The 23,870-nt window shown below is 41.5% G+C and overlaps 1 protein-coding gene across 1 annotated transcript in view; it reads left to right on the top strand.

The window, feature by feature from the left end:
* LOC136872284 (neuropilin-1-like) overlaps positions 1-23,870 on the top strand; it is a 534,693-nt gene that overhangs the window by 380,227 nt on the left and 130,596 nt on the right. The window lies entirely within an intron of this gene.

The following is a 23,870-nucleotide window of genomic DNA, read 5'->3' as shown; positions in this document are numbered from 1 at the left end:
ATTAAGGAATTTATTGTTCCCCGGTCTCCGACCATAAGCCTTTGACTGATATTGTGTTTTGCAGTCCATATTCTTTATAATACGATACTGTGGGTTCATAAATGCTCTTCTTATCTAAATCCACTTCTTCCTGTTGAACAGAATGCTATTCAAATCCCACCGTTGGGTCAATGATCAGTCCGGTCTTGTTTTCCGGTTTGAAATCTACGGTATCTATTCGTCTGGTGCCTCCATTTGCCGCTAAAACTGTATTTATTTATTCTTTTGTGCTAAAATTCTTATTTCACATAAATTCATTAATATAAAGCACATCCTACGAATGATTTTGAAACATTGTGTAAATCGACAGTCGATCACATAATTATTTGTATTTGCCCAATTATTACGTTTTAGAAGAAATTTTACGAGGAGTCATTGATCCTCTCTTGCTTAGTATCCTACAGAATTATTTATGAAATTGTAAATCAAAGGAATCCTCGGACCGTCGTACCTCGCCACGACGTCACCTGAGGTAGACTGTTTTATCTCCCTTTCAGCGCTCGCTCACCGGCTTGCAGAACTTAGTGAATTGACTGGTGCCTGTGTTAGTGAGTGTATTCGGTGTTGGATCCTTATACGATGGACGGTGTAAACTACACGGTAGAATCCATGGCTTCCTTTATGTTTAGTTTTGTCTTCTGAGTTATTGTATGTATCTTTGTTTGTAATGAATGGTTCCTATCTTTCCGGTCATCAATATTATTGTATGTATCTCTGATTGTATGTAAGGGGAACTCCCCGATATGCTTCTTGATTAGTTCAATTCCGGTTGGAGGGTATTGTTATGCCACATTTTACATTGCATGTATAAATGTTGTTGTTGTTTGAGTCATCAGTCCATAGACTGGTTTGATGCAGCTCTCCATGCCACCCTATCCTGTTCTAACCTTTTCATTTCTACGTAACTATTGCATCCTACATCTGCTCTAATCTGTTTGTCATATTCATACCTTGGTCTACCCCTACCGTTCTTGCCACCTACACTTCCTTCAAAAACCAACTGAACAAGTCCTGGGTGTCTTAAGATGTGTCCTATCATTCTATCTCTTCTTCTCGTCAAATTTAGCCAAATCGCTCTCCTCTCACCAATTCGATTCAGTATCTCTTCATTCGTGATTCGATCTATCCATCTCACCTTCAGCATTCTTCTATAACACCACATTTCAAAAGCTTCTATTCTCTTTCTTTCTGAGCTAGTTATCGTCCATGTTTCACTTCCATACAATGCCACGCTCTACACAAAAGTCTTCAACAACATCTTTCTAATTCCGATATCAATGTTTGAAGTGAGCAAATTTCTTTTCTTAAGAAAGCTCTTCCTTGCTTGTGCTAGTCTGCATTTTATGTCCTCCTTACTTCTGCCATCGTTGGTTATTTTACTACCCAAGTAACAATATTCATCTACTTCCTTTAAGACTTCGTTTCCTAATCTAATATTTCCTACATCACCTGCCTTCGTTCGACTGCACTCCATTACTTTTGTTTTGGACTTATTTATTTTCATCTTGTACTCCTTACCTAAGACTTCATCCATACCATTCAGCAACTTCTCGAGATCTTCTGCAGTCTCAGATAAAATAACAATATCATCGGCAAATCTCAAGGTTTTGATTTCCTCTCCTTGGACTGTGATTCCCTTTCCAAATTTCTCTTTGATTTCCTTTACTGCCTGTTCTATGTAAACATTGAAAAGGAGAGGGGACAAACTGCAGCCTTGCCTCACTCCTTTCTGGATTGCTGCTTCTTTTTCAAAGCCCTCGATTCTTATCACTGCAGACTGATTTTTATACAGGTTGTAGATAATTCTTCGTTCTCGGTATTTGATCCCTATCATCTTCAGAATCATAAACAGCCTGGTCCAATCAACATTATCGAATGCCTTTTCTAGATCTACGAATGCCATGTACGTGGGCTTGTCCTTCTTGATTCGATCCTCTAAGATCAGACGTAAAGTCAGGATTGCTTCACGTATTCCTACATTTCTTCTGAAGCCAAATTGATCTTCCCCCAACTCAGCTTCAACTTGTTTTTCCATTCTTCTGTAAATAATACGTGTTAAAATTTTGCAGGCATGAGATACTAAACTAATAGTGCGGTAGTTTTCACACCTGTCAGCACCGGCTTTCTTGGGAATAGGTATAACAACATTCTGCCGAAAATCGGATGGGACTTCTCCTGTCTCATACATCTTGCACACTAAATGAAATAACCTTACCATGCTGGTTTCTCCTAAGGCAGTCAGTAATTCAGAGGGAATATCATCAATTCCAGGTGCCTTGTTCCTATTTAGGTCACTCACAGCTCTGTCAAACTCTGACCTCAAAATTGGGTCTCCCATTTCATCAGCATCAACAGCCTCTTCATGTTCCAGAACGAAATTATCTACATCGTTACCTTGATACAACTGTTGGATATGCTCCTGCCATCTTTCTGCTTTGTCTTCTTTCCCTAGAAGTGGCTTTCCATCTGAGCTCTTAATATTCATGCACCTAGATTTCCTTTCTCCAAAGGTTTCCTTGATTTTCCTGTATGCAGCATCTACCTTTCCCAAGGACCATACAGCCTTCGACATCCTTGCACTTCTCCTTCAGCCATTCTTCCTTAGCTATCTTGCACTTTCTATCCACTTGATTCTTTAATCGCCTGTATTCTTTTCTGCCCTCTTCATTTCTAGCATTCTTGTATTTTCGTCGTTCATCAATCAGGTCTAGTATCTCCTGAGTTATCCACTGATTCTTAGTTGATCTTTTCTTCCTTCCTAACATTTCTTCAGCAGCCCTACTGACTTCATTTTTCATGACTCTCCACTCTTCCTCTACTGTGTTTCTTTCGGCCTTTTCATTTAGTCCTTGTGCAACATGTTCCTTGAAACGATCCATCACACTCTTTTCTTTCAACTTGTCTAGATCCCATCTTTTTGCATTCTTTCCTTTCTTCAATTTCTTCAACTTCAGATGGCATTTCATGACCAACAAGTTGTGGTCAGAGTCCACGTCTGCTCCTGGGAAAGTTTTGCAATCCAACACCTGGTTTCTGAATCTCTGCCTAATCATAATGAAGTCTATTTGATACCTTCCAGTGTCTCCAGGCATAAATATGTTATAATAAAAGCACGGAGGAGATACCTTCTGGACCTCCCCGCTGGCCTCCAGCGGCTAAGGCCCGTGCTCTTTCCGTACACGCGCCCCGCCTATTACTATATAAGAGGGATACGGAGGCAGCTTGGGGTCATTTGGTCTCGGGAGGTGCAGCAACTATTATTGATTATTCAACTCATTGTATCAGTTCATTCTACGCTTAAAGGAAATGAACAAGAGGTGAATTCCACAGCATCATCGTATGTTTTAGCTCTTAAGTTACCAAAGGAGCAGGCCGTGCGATTAGGGTCGCGCAGTTGTGAGCTACCGTATTAATGGCGATTTATTACTGAAAGTGAATTACGTGAAATATCTAAACAAATATCTTTCAAAAACGAAAGAGGCATGCCAAAACGAATGAAAAAAAGTCCGTACAGGCTATGAAGGCCCTTGGAGGAGTGGAAGGTAAAGGTTTCCACCATTGTTAACCACGGCACATGATGGGGTAGAGTGGTTAGCTCTACGCTCGGCCGCCTTTGCCCCCAAGAATGAACCTGGTACTCATTTTTGGTGTAGGCTGAGTGAACCTCAGGGCCATGTGCACCTCCGGAAGAGGAAATCTCGTTTCTTAAATTTTACGACTTCCTGACGGGGATTCGAACCCACGTCCTTCCGGGTGAACTGAGCACGCCTTTACCGCCTCGGCCAGGCAGCCCCTGAATGAAGAAAACTGAACTGAAAATTTGGTGCCAGATCTTCGCGCACCGAAGAGCAACCCAATTGAAATTCACATTTTCAAAGACAAAGGATGCGGTACAATTATTGAAGTACAATTATTAACCGGGAGAGTTGGTCGTGCGGTTATGGGTGCGCAATTGTCAGCTTGCATCCGGGAGATAGTGGGGTCGAACCAGACTGTCGATAGCCCTGAATATGGTTTCCCGTGGTTTCCCATTTTCGCACCAGGCAAATGCTGGGGCTGTACCTTAAGTAAGGTCACAGCCGCTTCTTTCACACTCTTAGCTCTTTCCTATCTCATCGTCGCCATAAGCAAAAAAATGTGTGTTAAATTCCGGGACGTCGGCATCTCGGAAAACCTTAAAAGTAGTTAGTGAGACGTAAAGCCCGTAACATTATTATAACACCTTTGAAAATATTAATGTTTTGCCAGTCTATCCTTAACAAGCAACAGGTGCGGACGTGCCGAGTGGCGAGTGCCGAGGAGTGTGGTGGGAGTTTAGCAACATCGGGCGGCGATTGGAAGATGGCAGTGGAGAATGAGGAAGAACACAACTAAGCCAACGGAGTACAAGGAAGACCTGGGAAAGATGGGAGAGGCGGTTTTGGTGGCAGCTGTGATGTTAATGTTACGCAATTTGTGAAACAAAGGGACATATTGAACTTACAGTGACAAATGCTGAAAAATGAGTTGAAAGTAATGCAATATGAAACCTTATCTGAAATTGGTATTCGAGGGCGCTATGCTTGTTATAAAAACTCCCAACTTAAGGAATGAACTTTACTCCATATGTTAGTGCAAACCACATTTCTCTACGTCAGATAGTTTTGGAAATGTGAAGGTTTGAATATAAACATGCCAGAGAGGAGATTATTTCAACATTTTAAACAACCCAAAATTCATTATTCTAGATCGAGGACCCTATGAAATGGTGTATGCCTTTTAGTGTCCGAGGACATATTCAGCTTACCAGGTGCACGCCTTCCGAGCTGACGCCCGTAGGCGCACTGGGCGTCGTGATGAGGATGAAATGATGTTGAAGACAACGACACAGACACCCAGCCCACGTGTCAGCGGAATTAACCAATTATGGTTAAAATTCCCGACTCTGCCGGGAATCGAACCCGGGGCAAATTCATTTCAGTCGAATGAAAATATTATTTCTTTCAGATTTTAAAATCGAAGTGAAACTAGCAAGAATAGTTTACGTTTCAGGAAACAACTTATGTACCTTATTTTAAATGAATCTATGATTAGTGTCCTAAAATTGTACTACTTATTACTTGTACTAACATAATCTTTTCTTCAAAATTTTTAATAGTGTGTTGAAACTTCGGACAGGCTGTCTATATTTACTGCGAGCTTTGAATATACTCTGTTATTAGCCCCATGTGAAATTCGTTTTATTAATAAAACATATGTATCCTTAAATATAAAGTGATTCTCGGAACTCCTCCGTATTCTAGCTCAGAGCAAAGATGTTCAATAGAGCGTAAAGTGGAAGTTACAGTCGACGATCAATGATTTCGACACCATCGCATGGTATAAAACCTTGTTTACGATATCAACCAGTAAGTGGCTTTTCTTGAATTAAAGCAGTGAGAGGATGCTCAGTTCAAGTAAGATGGTTATTATTTAGTTCTTCTTCCGGGTTGAACCGTGTTGTTATTTTCTGTACATTTCGTACAGTTTGCCAACGTTTAGCTTATCATTAGGCCTGGGAGACTGATTACCTCGGATCGAGTAGGGGCATTTCTGTCGCCTTGATAAATATTCCGTAAAGTAAGGTAAGGGTGTATACTGCCCGAAGGCAGGTACGAACCTCCGCAGAGGTGTGCCTGAGCCGGAGTTTACATACGGTAGAGTAGCCAGTTTCCCACCAACAGAAAGTGGCAACCCATCCAAATCTTGACCACGCCCAACGTTGCTTAACTTCGGAGATCTCACGGGGTCCGGTGTTTCATCACGACTACGGCCGTTGGCTTTGTATTCCGTTTAAAAAGGGCCAAATCCACATACGCGGCCCCACAGGTGTGGAACGAAGCTATACAAAAAGAAAAATAAGAAGCTGTAAGCCTGTTCACAATTGGAAAGCAATACTACCAATGTACATTCTCTTCTATACACTCATCTAATCATTCATCATCTCTGATTATGCCTTTTTAAAATTGTTATGTAAAGAACTAACCTGAACATGAGCAGGAATGCATGAATCCTCTAGATTCAAAACCCCCTAAAGACCATTTCTTTTGAAATTGAGATAATCATAGCAGTAGATTTTCAAGGTTGAGTTCGATCGGTTGGTGAAACCCTGAGTTTCAAAACTCGCTAAGTTACATAAAACGAGCTACTTGAAAATCACTGTTAAATTCAAAATGCTCTATATCCACCACCAGTTACTTTCAAAAGCCTGTATGTGTATCAAACAATGAGAAATTCCAGATATATTGAGGAATAAGAATGACGTCACTTGTTTAGCAGTGCAGCCAACTCTTGCGATCTCTTAACTAAAGATTTTCGTATACTAATGGACCCGAATGAAGACAAAACAATATGATTGTCAGAGGATAATTTTAACGTATTCATCATGATGTTGATTAAAGTAAAACGCTTAATCACTGGAGAAAGGACAAGTTGTCCGTTCTTTCTACCTTGGACAGGAGAATTCTAAAGCAGTATTTTGTCAATATGCGTTACTCTGATAGTCGGTGGATTCCTAGTGCATTAAGGAGAAAGCGATTTGTTGTCCATTTTCTTGGAATCATTTATTGAAAAATGAAGGGCGGAACTTTTCTTGTTGCTAAAGCATCTCCAGGAAGAGGGTGAAAAAGGTTGCGGCAGGTGGATACTTGGAAAAGGTCTAGGGAAAAGCGAGAAAGGTGAGTAATGAATAGCGATTAAAGTATTATTGAAGTGCTTATAGTTACATTGTTGACTGCGATTTACAAGTTTGTATTCATGATTACTAGGCCAAGAATGAAAACAGTTGTATAAAATGTGATTCAGTGACCTTACGTTGTTTAACAACATTTTTGTGACAAGAGATATTTAGATAACACAAATTGTTCAATACCATTTTAAGAATAACCTGTCAAAGAAAAAGTCACTTCCTGAACAATTTGTGGAAGTGGATGTGGAGGATTTTGAATCTAAAGGAGTCACATGTTCATAGAGATACAAGTCTCCACCGTGAAATGCTTGGTACTATCTGCGTATGACGAGAAGTCGTAGCAGCTTGTAGGTACGGCACGAGTGGCAGGTACTACGTACGCTCTTCGCTACAAACATCAGTCCTGAAAGACAATGCGAGCTTTTTGAATTAGTGCATATTCATGATCAAACTGTTCATTATACCGAACATACAGTAAATATGTAACCAAGGCACAAGTGCTCTACCACTTTGAAACTCCATCGCAGCACTTCAGTTCGCAAGAATCACCGCCGAAGGAACAGATGTTTATTGTCAGGCCAGGGGACTTGAGATATGCGCATGCGTGGTCGCCATGCTTACCTCTCGCACCCATTACCCCGCATCCACGCGACTTCTCGTCAGACGACCATAGTATTTACACAGCCAGGTCATCTGAACGAGAGACTAACATTGTAAGGATATTTCATAATGATGGGAAATTCTGGAATTCAAGAGGACAAGTTGGGGTAAATATTCGTTTATAGGAAGGGGAGTTAGAGATCGGAGTAACTTACTAAGAGAGATGTTCAATAAATTTTCAATACCTTTGCAATCAGTTACGAAACGGCTAGGAATACAACAGATAGGGAATCTGCCACCTGGGCGACTGCCCTAAATGCAGATCAGTAGTGATTGACTGAATTCCAATATAAATAACAAGATCCCCATTCATCCGAAACCACATACAGGCATTCAGTATGACATTCCTTTCACTCCCTTCTACCCATCTCACTAAAACTTCACGCACACTACTCGACCTCACAGTGGCGAACAAATTTGTCTAAGAATTACATTATTATGGTCAGAATTTTGCTCCCGGATCGTCAGACTACGACATTATATTTATGACTGACGCACTACAGTGCCTTAAATAGAATCGAAAATACGTGACTTACGGAGACTATAGAGATGCTGACAGCGAAAAATTACTGGAAGCACTTTTTCAGTGCCATAGCATAAGATAACTTTCAGTGGTATGGACACCACATTCAATGATATGGTCATATAATTTTGATACACACGCACATTTTCGGACAGTACGTATCACGAAAGACTCTCTCCGTGGTTGAATTTTGTAATGAGAACAATAAGAGTAAGCGGGACCCAGTTCAAAGGAATAAACATTATCCAACGGAAGAAAACCGTGTTTTCTACAAACGACTAGGTAATAAAACAACTCAGATAATAAGAAACGCCCGACTTCACTACGGCCATGACCTTATAAAACCAGACGTCAAACGTGCTCCGTTATTTAATTTAATTCATCAGCTCGGGTTAAATAAAGCAAGCAAGGTAGAAGACTTGACGATTTCTCTAATGGAACAGAATGATCACTTCGTATCCTCGCATGTACCACTAAATGAAGTAATAAAGGGAAGTATTTTCAGTGCAAATTACAACACACCAACTGTGAGAAGAGACAAGTTCTATTTTAGCTATGTCTTACCTCTGCAAGTGGAAGCAGCAATCTGTCGAATTACAGTCTAACTAAACGTACAGTTGTAGACAATATACTGTAGGTATACTAATACTAAATCAATTAATCCATGCTATTATTCTAGTAGTAACATTCATATAATATATAACTTCTTAGTTAAAAATAGTGTTTCCCGGCAGTATGGAAATTGGTCCCGGTGCACCCTTTACCGAAGGCTGTCTCATATAATGAACAGTGACTGAAGTTTCATTAACGTAATGTCAATAGTAGCCTAAGGAGTGGCGGTCGTGCTGCTGGTGATTGTTTTAAGACGAAGTACAACTAGGCTACTATCCTCTATACCAGGGCCTCTCAGGGTGCATGCACTGTGCACGGTGCAAGAGACGTCTTGGCTTGGTTGACCAGAGTGCAGACCCCCCACTCCTCGATTTGAAGCAATAGCGCTTACTCTCTCTTTCCTCACGCCTGTCTCGCTCGCTCCGCCTGTCTCCCTCTGCCCCACTTGCGCCGTACCGCTCCAAATCCAGGCTGACTTGAGCCGAGAATAGGCGAGTTGAGCCGAGCTTAGCCGAGTAGCCCAGAGACGAAGCGTTGATCCGAGCCATGCCGAGCGGCAGCGATGCACAGTGCACGGAGCTCTTGCGCCTCTATCTGCACGCGTGAGATTTTGGGCGTTTGAGAGGCCCTGCTCTATACTGTATAGCACTAATACGAGGGAGAAAATTGAAAGGGATCGAACACTTCGAAAAATGAATCGGCCAAAGAAAGACAAGGGAGACGAAGGGCGTGAAAATGAGTCTCCCACTAGTACCGTCGGGGTCGGAAAAGAACAAGAGTTGACCAAGGGAGGTGAGATAGAATATATGAAATGCCAAGACTTAGCTGAAGGCCTCATGATCGCCTACCCACCCTTCCAAGTTGAGAGCCTCTAGGGCCTATTATCACAAGCATGGATATCATGGATGTTACTCTATCGCCACCACCCACAGGGGGAAGCAGTCTGAGGACTGGAAGATATTGTGCATGATAAAATCGCAAGCTAACTCAACGACCACGATATACTAGACCCAGTGAGGTTGTCGATGAAGCACTGAGCAGGTACTGTCTTACTGTGCGTGACAGAGGACATAGGACAGGCTATTGATGAGCGACAAGTGACAATACTAGTGTTATTGAACTCCAGCAAAGCATTTGACTCTGCCCCTATGCGAACTTTATTGCCTAGTACTCCGAGATGAAAGGGAGTCTATGTACATGGACGTCGACAACGAGCCCTTAATCATGATAACACGTAGAAACAGGGTAGTCTGACGAAACATGGCACCTTAGTTTTCTCCTCTGGTAAGTGCTGTTATTTTCCGTTGAACATAGTAATCACTTTCTCACACGAAGACCTTCATTCTTAGAGGAATCTGTAGAGTGCAAGCGTGCGTTCTCTCTGTCCAAAATATATATTTTTACAGTGTCGTGTTGTAAATATGCCATTGCGAATTGTACGTTTATATAGGCAAGGAACTATTTTGAAGACTTTAAAGTAAATATGATATAATTTAAACGTTGTCTGCGCTACAAAACTACGAGTGTTTCAAAATGTATGACCAGTGGGTCGCGGCCCACAAGTGGCCACGTCTGGTCCTTGGTCCAACAGCTCTGCACTCCGACCGGCCAACCGAGCAGAGAAGGGGTGGTAACGGCTCTACCGAGGCTCTACGCTTCTGCATCCGTTAGACGGGGCAGGGCTGGACCTCACGGCTGGCCCCAACCGTCGGCTGTCCTGAGAATGCCGGGACAGTTCGAAGTATAGGCCACGGCCGCCCACGCCCTCACTTTCTACGTGCATCTCCTTCACCGTAACTAATCTCCCGGCGTTACCGTCTAAGAGACCAGCTTCTCCCTTCAGGGGAGGAACGAAAACGTTTTGAGTAGTAGTAATAGTAGTAGTTGAATTCAACTTTTTCGTAACATGGTGTTTGTAGATAAAACATGGTGCCGGTAAAATTGGACAGAACAGGTTAGTACCCCGTTTTATCTGACCAATTTAAAATTGCAGTTTACGATTTTGAAAATGTGTATTTAATTAAAATGCATTATTATTATCATTTTTCAGTTCTAGGCTGCTAGAAATATGTACTTAATCAGAAGCAGGAATGAATTGAGTGAATAAATCCTGTTAATGGATGGCATTTTTTTTGGTTTGACCGTTAATGAGGTGCGTAGAATTGTTTTTGAATTAGCAGAGAAAAATCAAAGAAGAAAGGAAAGAACATCCAATGGGAGAAGGGGGAAATACAGCTATTCCGACAAGTTCACTTTACACGGAAGAACTAACTTCTGCGAAAAAGAGGAACACCCCCAAAAAGAAACTTTACATGGACTCAGATTTTACCAGATCTATGTTTACTGAAGTCAGAAATGTCGGAAAGAAGAAAGCAAAGATAGCTGGGAAAGTACAGGAATATGACGCATTGTCTGAAGAGGAAGGAGAAGATAATAACAGAGTTTGTATTTATTTGCTGTGCGGTTTGTGTCACGTAACTATCAGCTTTCATTCGGGATATAATGAGTTCGAGCTCCGTTGTCGGCAGCCCTCAAGGTTGCTTTCTGTGGTTTTCCTTTTTACACCAGACTGTAACTTAAATAAGGACCCACTCCCTTCCTTCCCACTCATGACCATTTCCTGTCCCATCGTCGCAATGAGATCTGTTGGTATCGGTGAGATGTAAAGCAGGCTGTACAAAAGAAAGGCTGGGTGAAGTGTTATAAGTGTAGTGAATGGGCTCATGGAACAGTGCGCCTGCATTAATAATGAAGATGACGAACCGTATAAAAGTTAATTTATAATTATAGTGAATTTCAATGTGTACCATGGGAGTTTCTGTTTTCTTAATTCTCAATATAATCAAATACCCTATTTTATCGAATTCAGCCGATGAAACGTGGCAATGGCACAAATTTAGAGTACTTTCTCTTAAATGTTTAGGCATTTTAAAAATTATGTTTTCATTGCCAGTTGTAAGCAAGTATATTAAACAAATAGTCATAAAAGTTTTAACAGATTGGTACACAAAGTTCATGAGGTATGCCACGTTTTTTTTTTTTTGCTTTACGTCGCACCGACACAGATAGGCCTTATGGCGACGATGGGACCTGGGAAGGGCTAGGAGTGGGATGGAAGCGGCCGTGGCCTTAATTAAGGTACAGCCCCAGCATTCGCCTGGTGTAAAAATGGGAAACCACGGAAGACCATCTTCAGGGATGCCGACAGTGGGGTTCGAACCTACTATCTCCCGAATACTGGATACTGGCCGCACTTAAGCGAACGTTGTTTGTTAAGTACCCTGTTTTGACCGAATCACCCTTAAATGCAGGTGTCCCCCAAGGGTCAATCCTGGTTCCTATGCTATTTCCGGTATTTATCAATGACCTAGTTGAACAACGTACACACTGTAAACATCCATCCTACAGTCCCGACCAAGCGCCATGTGACTTTCATCTGTTCGGTAAGCTCAAAACGGAGCTCAGTGGTCGACGTTTCCAGACTGATGAGGAGGTGAAGGCCGCTGTTTCCGAGTGGTTGCAGAACGCTGGAGGAAATTTCTAAGCATCCGGCATCAACAAGTTGGTTGTGCGTTCGCAGATATGTGGAGAAGTGACGTTACTGTGTATGTCTTTATAGTCGTGTTGCTGTTGTATAGGTGGTGTAATAAATGGCCATAACTGGGAAGTGCAACTTATTTTTTGATCTGCTCTCGTACTTCCATACCATCGAAGACAAAGATGTGGCAGGTAAGCTACACGTTAATGAAAGATACCAAGTTCTTCTAGTTCATTCAAGAAAACGTGGCGTAATATAAACACTATAATTAAGACAAAATGGATTGAGATTTCTTTTAATTATAACGGTCCCTCTCTCTCTCTATGCGATTTTGTTGCACGATCAGTATCCTCCATTACCATCGTCGGCCTGAAGAGCTGCGTCAAAGAAGTTCATCCATTTTGTATTCTTGATAATGTTCGAAAACCGAGTGGGAACTCGTCCACGATCTCTCTTGCCGGGAAAATTTCCAAGAATGATCAGTTTTTCTATGCAGTCATTCCCTCATAAAATTCTTTGTTTATATATGATTATACTCTGATTCTGAGGTTGAGTTAGTTTATAGTGGAATCATTAGTGCGAAATGCTCTCCAAGGTATATGGGACACGCTTCGCTGGCACCACATTTCGAAAGAATCGATTTTATTCATGTCTGTAGCACGAAGAGTCCACTTCTCGGTTCCATAGAAGAAACTGAAAATACCAGTCTTGATACTACTCTCAATTTCAGTGGTTACGAGATAGAGCGATTCCTCCATAAAGGGGACAGATTCTCTTCACACTAGGATTGGGAAATTCATGACGTAAAGAAGCGCTAAATGTGCCCTAAAAAGCACCTAAATACTACTTAAAAATAAAATATGACAACCATTGTCGGGATTGATAGCATGTACTAGCGTATTACTAACATTAAACATGCCAATAAGTGTTCAGCAATAATATAGCAGACACATTTATCACGGAAACTGACTGTGCTACAGTGGATGCTTTAAAACTTTATACATTCATATAATTAGACAGCCCTGAGGCGCGTTTCTCACTACTATCCTAAAGAAACACACAAAATTGTCAAATTACTGTATTAGCATGCTTTTTAGTATCTGTCGGCGTACGTTCGTCCAGCATCACGTTTTCGGAACTACGTCTTCTAAACCTCCTACCACCGAGCTCAATAGCTGCAGTCGCTTAAGTGCGGCCAGTATCCAGTATTCGGGAGATAGTAGGTTCGAACCCCACTGTCGGCAGCCCTGAAAATTGTTTTTTGTGGTTTCCCATTTTCACACCAGGCAAATGCTGGGGCTGTACCTTAATTAAGGCCACGGCCGCTTCCTTCCCACTCCTAACCCTTTCATGTCCCATCGTCGCCGTAAGACCTATCTGTGTCGGTGCGACGTAAAACAACTAGCAAAGAAAACCTCCTACCTATCAGTTTCAGGAAAAGAAAGAAAATACATCTACTACAGTACTTTGAAATCCTGTGATTGAAACGACGCAGATAACGTGTACCCTGTTAACATAACGCCCCTATTTACTGTAAACAAAAATGCTCAAAATACAACCCAATAGGACCTCACAACACACAAATAAGGAAAATATGACCAAAACAATAGCAATGGCCAAAATTTGCATTTAGGCCTATATGTAATATAAAATTGTTTTAAACGTGGCCCGGGACCCGTCATTCACGCTTTCTTTTCATATTTAGGGTAAAAAGAGCGCAGGGAATAAATATGTCAGTTCATTATTGATCTGCATTTAGGATAGTTCCCCACGTGACAGATTCCGTTGTTTTTCTAGCCTTTATTGAATGATTACAAAACAAACTGAAAATTTATTGAACATCTCCTTTGGTAAGCTAATCGAATCCCTAACTCCTCTTCCTAAAAATGAATATTTGCCCCAATTTTTCCTCTTGAATTCCAACTTGATCATCACATTGTGACCTTTCCTACATTTAAAGTCACTACTCAAACTTATTCGCCTACTAATGTCATTCAAAGCCACCTCTCCTCTGATAGCTCGAAACATATCACTTAGTCGAGCAGCGCGTCTCCTTTTTCCCAAGTCTTCCCAGCCCAAACTTGGCAACATTTTTGTTACGCTACTCTTTTGTCGGAAATCACCCAGAACAAATCGAGCTTATTTTCTTTGGATTTCTTAAATCAAGTAATGGTGATGAGGGTCCCATACACTGGAACCATACTCTAGGTGGGGTCTTACCAGTGACTTATATGCCCTCTCCATTACATCCTTATTACAACCCCAAAATACCCTCATAATCATGTGCAGAGATATGTACCCTTCATTTACAATCACATTTATGTGATTACCCCAATGAAGATCTTTCCTTATATTAACAACTAGGTACTAACAATGATCTCCAAAAGGAGCTTTCACCACATCAACGCAGTAATTAAAACTGCGAGGACTTTTCCTATTCGTGAAACAACCTGACTTTTAACACAGTTTTTCGTCATACCATTGCCTACTGTCCATCTCACAACATTATCGAGGTCATTTTGCAGTTTCACAATTGTGTAACTCGTTTATTCCTCTATACAGAATAACATCATCCGCAAAAAAAAACCTTAACTCGGATTCCACTTCTTTTCTCATATCGTTTATATATATATAAGAAAACATAAAGGTCCAATAATACTGCCTTGAGGAATTCCCCTCTTAATTATTACAGCGTCAGATAAAGCTTCTCCTACTCTAATACTCTGTGATCTATTTTCTTGAAATATAGTTACTCCTTCAGTCACTTTTTGCCCAGTCCAACTAAACACATTTTTGCCAATAGTCTCCCATGATCTACCCTATCAAATGCCTGAGATAGGTCAATCACGATGCAGTCCATTTGACCTCCCGAATCCAACATATCTGCTTTTATCTTACTGGAATCCTACAAGTTGAGCTTCAGTGGAATAACCTTTCCTAAACCTGGACTGTGAGGCGCGCGGCTGTGAGCTTGCATCCGGGAGATAGTAGGTTCGAATCCCACTATCGGCAGCCCTGAAGATGGTTTTCCGTGGTTTCCCATTTTCACACCAGGCAAATGCTGGGGCTGTACCTTAATTAAGGCCACCGCCGCTTCCTTCCAACTCCTAGGCCTTTCCCATCCCATCGTCGCCATAAGACCTATCTGAGTCGGTGCGACGTAAAGCCCCTAGCAAAAAAAAAAAAAAAAAAAACTGGACTGCCTTATCATCCTAACGTCCTAACATCCTAACGTCCTAACATCCTAACCTTAGTCACTGCATTTTTGACCATAGCAATTCTTCTCTCAATATCGGGAGCACAGCTGCCTGACTGGAAATGACCGAACCAAGGTATAGAATTTCTGAGACGTTCTCCAATTCCTGGAAGATGTCTGTGCTGGCTCTATCAGCAACCATTATTATTTTGATCATGTTCATTTCATTTGTAGTCCCATTTTAACAAAGACATGTTTGACACGATAAATAAGCTCTGCCACATTTTTCTCATTACTAGCAATGAGTGCGGTATCGTCTGCATAACAGAGGGTGGATATTTTCTCACCACCAACAGGAAATCCGCCATCCCATTCCTCAAGGGCAGCTCTCATTATGGAGACCCTAGTAGAGCACGGGTGACAGTATACAGCCCTGCCGGACTCCTTTATGGATTTTGAAATTTCCAGACAATTTTCCATTTAGCTTAACCATAGGTCTGTGGATCAGCGGTAGAGTATCGGCCTCCGCATACCAAGATAGCGGGTTCAAACCCGTCAGGGGTAGTATGATTTTTCAAGGCCGGGAAAATCTCCATTCGACACTCCATTTCGTACGATGGAGGTATGTAAAAGATATCTGCTGACACATTTTGGTGTTTACCCGACAAAAATCATTAAATCTCAGCCACTGACGCCCAGAAGAGATGTGGTTTACTCTGTCTACCATCTAGCAGGCCAAGAGTAAAACTGAACGTCGAAATTGACGAGCAGACAGCCAGATGGCGTCAAATTAAAATGTCTGCACATGGTAGCTGAAGCCATGCGATTATTATAATTATTATGTCCGCTTCTGTGGTGTAGTGGTTAGTGTGATTAGCTGCCACCCCCGGAGACCCGGGTTTGATTCTCGGCTCTGCCATGACATTTGAAAAGTGGTACGAATGCTGGAACGGGGTTCACTCGGACTCGGGAGGTCAACTGAGAAGAGATGGGCTCGATTCCGACCTCAGCCATCCTGGAAGTGGTTTTCCGTGGTTTCCCACTTCCCCTCCAGGCAAATTCCGGGATGGTACCTAACTTAAGGCTACGGCAGCTTCCTTCCCTCTTCCTTGTCTATCCCTTCCAATCTTCCCATTCCCCCACAAGGCCCCTGTTCATCATAGCAGGTGAGGCCGCCTGGGCCAGGTACTGGTCATCCTCCCCAGTTGTATCCCCTGACCCAGAGTCTGAAGCTCCAGGACACTGTCTTTGAGGCGGTAGGTGTGGAATCCCTCACCGAGTCCGAGGGAAAAACTGACTCTGGAGGGTAAACAGATAAAGAAAGAGAAGAAGAAGATTATTATTACTTTATTATTATTATTATTATTATTATTATTATTATTATTATTATTATTATTATTATTATTATTATTATTATTATTATTATTATTTTATCATAGCTGAGATGGATTCATACAAATTCCTTATTAGCCAAACCAGATGTGCAGGAATACCAACGATATTATAGTAAAATGAAATTTAAAAAAAACAGATGTTTCCTTATGATGGTATATTTAAAGAAGTGAGACTGGGTAACCCTCGCTTCTGTCTCTTCTGCTTTCCTCGCTTCGATTCTAAATCTTTCGTAAATGGATTTTCATCCTAGCTTGTATTTCATGAATAACAAATTAGGCAGGCTAATTTGATTGTTACTAAAAGCGGATCTTAAATTAGTGGCAGGAATTGTAAATTGAGTTGTCTCAGAATTTGCTTCCCACCGATGGTGAGTTTTAATCTGTAGCTGTCTCGTTCTAATCGTAACAAGGTTAAATAACTGGAGCGCAAGATTTAACATGCTTCTGGCTGGCTGTGGAGTGTTAGGTCGGAGAGACGACCCTTATGCCAAGAGGAAAACGAAATAAATGTGTGGCTCACAGAATGATCCACAATACAACAGAGAAGCATAATGCAGAAATTTATTCTTCTGGGAGACTTCAATCTACTGCATTTCACAATTTCATGGAGATTTCCGCCTGCTTTTACAATATTCATTGAGCAATAATGCTATAAGAAACTGTGCGAATAATTCGATTAGGGGCGGTGGAATACATACAAAATTACAAATACCGTAAATTTAACAAGTGTCTCTTTCTGCTCGCCGTTAAAATTCAAATCCCGCATTCCCTGATGTTCGGAAAGAAAGAGCAGGCGTAAAATACACCGGTTAAGCCCTCCAACCACAACGAAGCCGAATGTGGACTGATTTAATATGTGGGTCGGTTGGGCTTTTATGGTTAAGTTCTCGGAACATGCTAGATATCAAAATTATTGGATTTACAGATAAAATTGTAATTTTATCTGACTGCGAGTCTGCAGTAGAATTGGAGGTGTTGAAGAATGGAGATAAGTGAAGCGAAATTCGCTCACTCGGGCGTCGCAGCGCAGCAATGCCAGCTATAAAAAAATGTCTCTCACAAAAGTTCGTCCTGCGAGTATATCCGGGAGAAAAAAGGTCGTTTACTCGCAGGATTTACTCGCAGGACGAACTTTTGCGAGAGAAATTTTTTTTATTGCCGGCATGTGAGGAGTCGCGCTGCGACGCCAGAGTGTGCGAATTTCGCTTCATCCTGTATATGCTCTAAATAATTCCGAACAACAAAACTGATGATTGCATTACTTTTGATTTTGTTATAAAATGTATAATGGCTTGTCTGTTGTGGTAGATCATCTGGTTTATCACTGAACATAACACTTCAAAGAAAAGTCTTACCTTGTTTGGCATTTCAGTAGAAATTTATGATCACGTGAAGCAATCCGGACTTTACGTGTGATCGTAGAGGATCGAACTAAGAAATATAAGCTAATGTAAGGCCTATATGACATTCTGATATCTAAAAAATTCATTCAATAAGGCTGACCAAACTATTTTAGATTCTGAAGGTGATCGCGATCAGATACCGACAAACGAAGAATATCTACAATCTGTACAAAAATCAGTCTGCAGTGATAAAAATCGAAGACTATGAAACGGAAACTGCACTTCAGAAAGGAGTGAGACAAGATCGCAGTTTGTACCGTCTCCTTTGCAATGTGCATACAGGATATCAAAGAGGAATTTGGAAAGGGAATCACAGTCTAAAGAGGGGAAATCAAACTCAAAGATTTGTCGATGATATTATTTTATCTGAAAAGGAAGTAGAAGAATAATATTACTTTTGTAGTAGAATAGTAAATGATGGCAGAAGCAAGAAGGACATAAAATGCAGACTAGCACAAGCAAGGCAGGTTTTTCTTAACAAAATATATAGCTTTACTTCCAACACTGATGTAGGTATTAGAAAGAAGTTGTTGAGACTTTCGTTTAGAGCATGACATTGTATACTAGTGAAATATGGACAGCAAATAATTCATAAAGAAAGAGAACGAAGCTTTGGAAATGTGGCGCTATAGAAGAATGCTAAGGATGAGATGGACTTATACAGTCACGAATAAAGTTATATTCAATCGAACTGGTGAGAGAACAGTTCGGCAGCTTTTGACTAGAAGAATGGCTAGAATGCTAGAACACATTTTAAGACATCCAGGACTTGTTCAGTTAGTTCTTGAGGGAAGTGTAGGTGTAGGTAGAAAGAATGGCAGGGGTAGACCAATGCACGAATACAAAAGACGTTTTAGAGTATATGTAGGATGTAGTAGTTACGTTTAAATTAATAATAATAATAATAATAATAATAATAATAATAATAATAATAATAAAAATAGTGGCGTGTGGCCTCCAGGGAAACCTCACGCAAGTTTTTTGGTAGCAGACGGACTATAGGCGACCTACATGTCTGTGAGGATGGGACCCTAGCTAAGATGATTTCCAGTGATGAAATGAAATGGCGTACGGTATGGCTTTTAGTGCCGGGAATGTCCGAGGACAAGTTTGGCTTGCCACATGATTTTGATTTGACGCCCCGTAGGCGAGATGTGCCTCGTAAAGGGGATGAAATGATGATGAAGACGTCACATACACTCACACCTCGTGCCACCTAAAATTAACCAATTATGGTTAAAATTCCCGAACCTTGCCGTGAATCGAAGCCGGGACCCCTGTGGCCAAAGGCCAGCACGATAACCATTTATCCATGGAGCCGGACATTTCCAGTGATGAAGATGGCACACACACTCAGCCCCCGATCCAGGTGAGTTAACCAATTAAGGTTAAAATCCCAGACCCTGCCAGGAATCGACACCAGAACCCTCTGGACCAAAGGCCAGAATATTAACCATTTAGCCGTGGAGCAAGACTTTGCACAGATAAGGGTGTCGTTCAGAGTTGCGTCAAAACATTAGATGGACTGATGATCGAAACACGAAATATATTATTGTTATTCGAGCCCAGAAGTTTAGCCATTGACAGGTTTGAATGCAAATTTACTGAAGCGGGTAGTAAGAATATTGTAGCCCGATAAACAGTCCTGCTATGAGATTTGCATAAACATTAGGGGATCGGCCTCTTGGCACCCTTAAAAGTTATGTTACTCTCGTTAAAATACGGAATAGCGGGATAGGGACACCACCTACACGACAAATAATTTTAAAAAAATTTATTGTTTTTACGTCCCACTCACTACTTTCGACGGTTTTCGGAGACGCTGAGGTGTCAGAAGTTTGTCCCGTGCGAGTTCTTTGAGCACCTTCAAATACCACCGGACTGAGCCAGAATAGAACCTGCCAAACAGGGGTCAGAAAGCCAGCACCTCAACCGTCTGAGTCACTCAGCCTGGCACTCGACAAATTACTTTTAAGGCCTTTTCCTAGTAGACTGCATATGGGCGACCTGCATATCACTGAGGATGGGGCCCTTCCTAAGATGATTTCCAGGGATGAAGATAGAACGAACGCTCACGAATTAACCAATTAATATTAAAATCCCCAAGACGGCCGGAAATCCAACCAGGGACGCAATCTAACCTATTACTGCCTAAATGCACTGGCGGAAAAAATATGCAAACACCATGAAAAAAGGAATGTAGAATTCGGAAATTTTGGCAATATATTTTTCGAGGTAACATATGTAATTGATTAAAGGTACATGACTACACGTTAATATCGGCGCGAGAAAAGCCATGCCAAATGTGCCATGCTAGTCCATTAATAACCAAACGTGCATGCATTGTGTCGTACAAGTGCCGGATGTCAGCTTGTGGGATGGAGTTCCATGCCTATCACAGTTGGTCGGTCAATACAGGGACGGTTAATGCCTGTTGTGGATGACGCTAGACTTTTTGTCCAATGATGTCCCATACATGCTCGGTACTTGATAGGGTATAGTGGTTATCTCAACACCCGGTCGCCTTTTCCCCCATTGGTACTCATTTCAGTTGTAGGCGAAGTGAATCTTAGGTCCATGTGCTCCTCCCGAAGTGGATATCTCGTTTCTAAACTATTTCGTCTTTTTGACGCCGAATCGAGCACTCATCCTTCCGGGTGAACCAAGCACACCTTTACTTCCTCGGCCATCCAGTTCCTAATCACTAATTGGCTCTCTTAAATCGTATTAGATATACTCGTTAAGGTGCAAGAAGCACTTACCCGAGATATTAAACACTGAAGAGTTCAATAAATACGAGAGCATAAAATAATATCAACGATTTTTACAGAGCGATTGAGGAGTGATGACGATCAATATCCAAAAAATAATTGCGAATTTTTACTATCGAGCAAGAGATAGTAATTATTTCGCAATTCATTAGGAACAAAAGGCTTTTTGCGTCGTCATTATTATGCCATCTGCCATCAGAAGCAGTTTACAAATATCTTAAGCAGTGCACTTGGTAATTTATATTTAGTTGAGTCATAAACAGAGACGCTAAAACGCACGTTGCCAAAAATGACTAAAATAGCATACCGACACAGATAGTTGTTACGGTGACAATGGGATAGGAAAAGCTTAGTAGTGGGAAGGAAGCGGCCGTGGCCTTAATGTAGGCCTATATCCCCAGCATTTGGCAGTGTGAAAATGAGAAATCACGGGCAACCGTCTTCAGGGCTGCCGACAGTGAGGTTTAAACCCATTATTTCCCGAATGCAAGTTCACAGCCGCATAACACTAACCGCACGGCCAACTAAAGCGGTGCCATGTAAATTGGTTTTGTGTTGCATTGAATACTGTGGGTATAACTGTCGATACACTTTTTCGTATGTCACTTTTCAAAATGTTGGATCTTTTATAGTTGGAACACGTAGTTATTCAAGTAAATATGTGGTGTTTGAATTCAAATGTTGTGGAAGTGTCGTATTAATACATAACATTGTGGGGGTGCAATTTCTTTAAGCGCGTATAAAATTAAAACCAAGACTTCTTCCGGTTTAATTTTCCACTGGGGTGGAAATGAGGCAATTATAGTCTGAACAAACAACATACAAGAATTCAAAGGTCCTGTGTATTCTGGGCATTAAAACACAATTTAATTTGTTTCACCAAATGTTTGAGAAGTGCTATTCCTAATCTCTATTTGTTTCTGACAGTGTCACGTAAGAAAATCGTAAGTAGTTATATTTCATGTTTTCTACATATGTGTAAGATTATCAGTATTTTAGCAGGACTCTCTGGTGTGACGATATTATTTTCGAGGATTACATTTGAGAACTTTTAAATGATTTTACTCCGTTTGTTATTCAGTACGTCCTTTGATATTTTGCTATTTATGTATGACGCCATAAAAATGGCGAACATACCACACTCGGCATTCAAAAATATACTACATAGTTTATTTCATATTTATCTGAGAAATTTTCACTTTTTAATTTAACGTTTTCATTTATTTTCATTTTTTAACCACATCTCAACACCCTTGCTGGCAGAGGCTGAAATTGTACTTAAACTGCAACTAGAGTGTCATAATTCATCTCAGCCGTCCGGAAAACTGCGCATTCGATATTAATATCGGCCTTTATCTATTATCTATTATTTATTTTTTACTTGTACTACCCGTCGCTGACCGGGCACTCTTTGCATGTTTATTTTCAGGATTTTTATTACATGTTAATTATGTGTGAGGTGACATTTTGTAGGTTTTTTTGTAGATTGCTCACTTTAGACATGCTAAAATTCGGTCAATTTATTAAAATAAATTATAGATCACGTTCAGGCAGCGGTCCGCTTCTTTACCAAAACCTGTACACAGCACATCAAACTACTAACTACCACAAGAGCACGCTACAGTAAATACATCCCTTCAAATAGGGTAGTCGTCAGGAAAGTGATCCGCCCGTAAATATGGGTAAAATCAGTATAAAGCGGCGAAAAAAATAAAATGGCGTATGGCTTTCAATGTCGGGAGTGTCCGAGGATAAGATCGACTCGCCAGGTGTAGATCGTTTTCTATTTAACGCCCGTAGACGACCTGCGCGTCGTGATGAGGATGGAATGATCATAAAGACGACACATACACCCAGCCCCCGTGCCAGCGAAATTAACCAATGATAGTTAAAACTCCGGACCATGCCGGGAATCCAACACGGGACCCCTATGACCAAAGGCCAGCACACTAACCATTTAATCATGGAGCCGGACAGTATAAAGCGGTGACCAACTTAATTGAGATATAGCCAGAAAGAGAAAGAAGAAGTTAATCTAGTCGATGTACATCGTTATAGGGTACGAAAGCTACGTACAAATCTTGATGTTCATTTTAAATATTTACCTGTTTTATTAAATAATTAGTCCGCCTCTGTGGTGTAGTGGTTAGTGTGATTATCTACCACCCCCGGAGAGCCGGATTTGATTCCCGGCTCTTCCACGAAATTTGAAAAGTGGTACGAGGGCTAGAACGTGGTCTACTCAGCCTCGGGAGATTAACTCAGTAGAGGTGGGTTCGATTCGCACCTCAGCCATTATCGAAGTGGTTTTCCGTGGTTTCCCACCTCTCCTCCAGGCAAATGCCGGGATGGTACCTAAGGCTAAGGGAGCTTCCTTCCCTCTTCCTTGTCTAGCCCTTCCAATCTTCCCATCCCCCACCAAGGCCCCTCTTCAGCATAGTAGGTGATGCCACCTGGTCAAGGTACTGGTCATCCTCCCCAGTTGTATCCCCCGACCCAATGTCTCACGCTCCAGGACACTGACCTTGAGGTGGTAGAGGTGGGATCCCTCACTGAGTCCGAGGGGAAAAAGCAACCCTGGAGGGTAAACGGATTGAGAAAGAAAGAAATTAATTAACTAGTTATTACCTGTAGTGCCCGACTCGTTGGCTGAATGGTCAGCGTACTGGCCTTCGGTTCAGAGGGTCCCGGGTTCGATTCCCGGCCGGGTCGGGGATTTTAACCTTCATTGGTTAATTCCAATGACCCGGGGACTGGGTGTTTGTGCTGTCCCCAGCATCCCTGTAACTCACACACCACACATAACACCATCCTCCACCACAATAACACGCAGTTACCTACACATGGCAGATGCCGCCCACCCTCATCGGAGGGTTTGCCTTACAAGGGCTGCACCCGGCTAGAATTAGCCACACGAAATTATATTATTTATACCTGTAGTGCCCGTCACTGCTCGGGTACTGTTTTACTTTCAAGATTTGTATCACCTGTTAATTATGTGTAAGGTAATTCCTTGTAGATTCTTATT

Source organism: Anabrus simplex, chromosome 4, assembly GCF_040414725.1.
Source record: "Anabrus simplex isolate iqAnaSimp1 chromosome 4, ASM4041472v1, whole genome shotgun sequence".
Classification (NCBI taxonomy): domain Eukaryota; kingdom Metazoa; phylum Arthropoda; class Insecta; order Orthoptera; family Tettigoniidae; genus Anabrus; species Anabrus simplex.
This window is presented reverse-complemented; position numbering and strand designations above follow the sequence as displayed.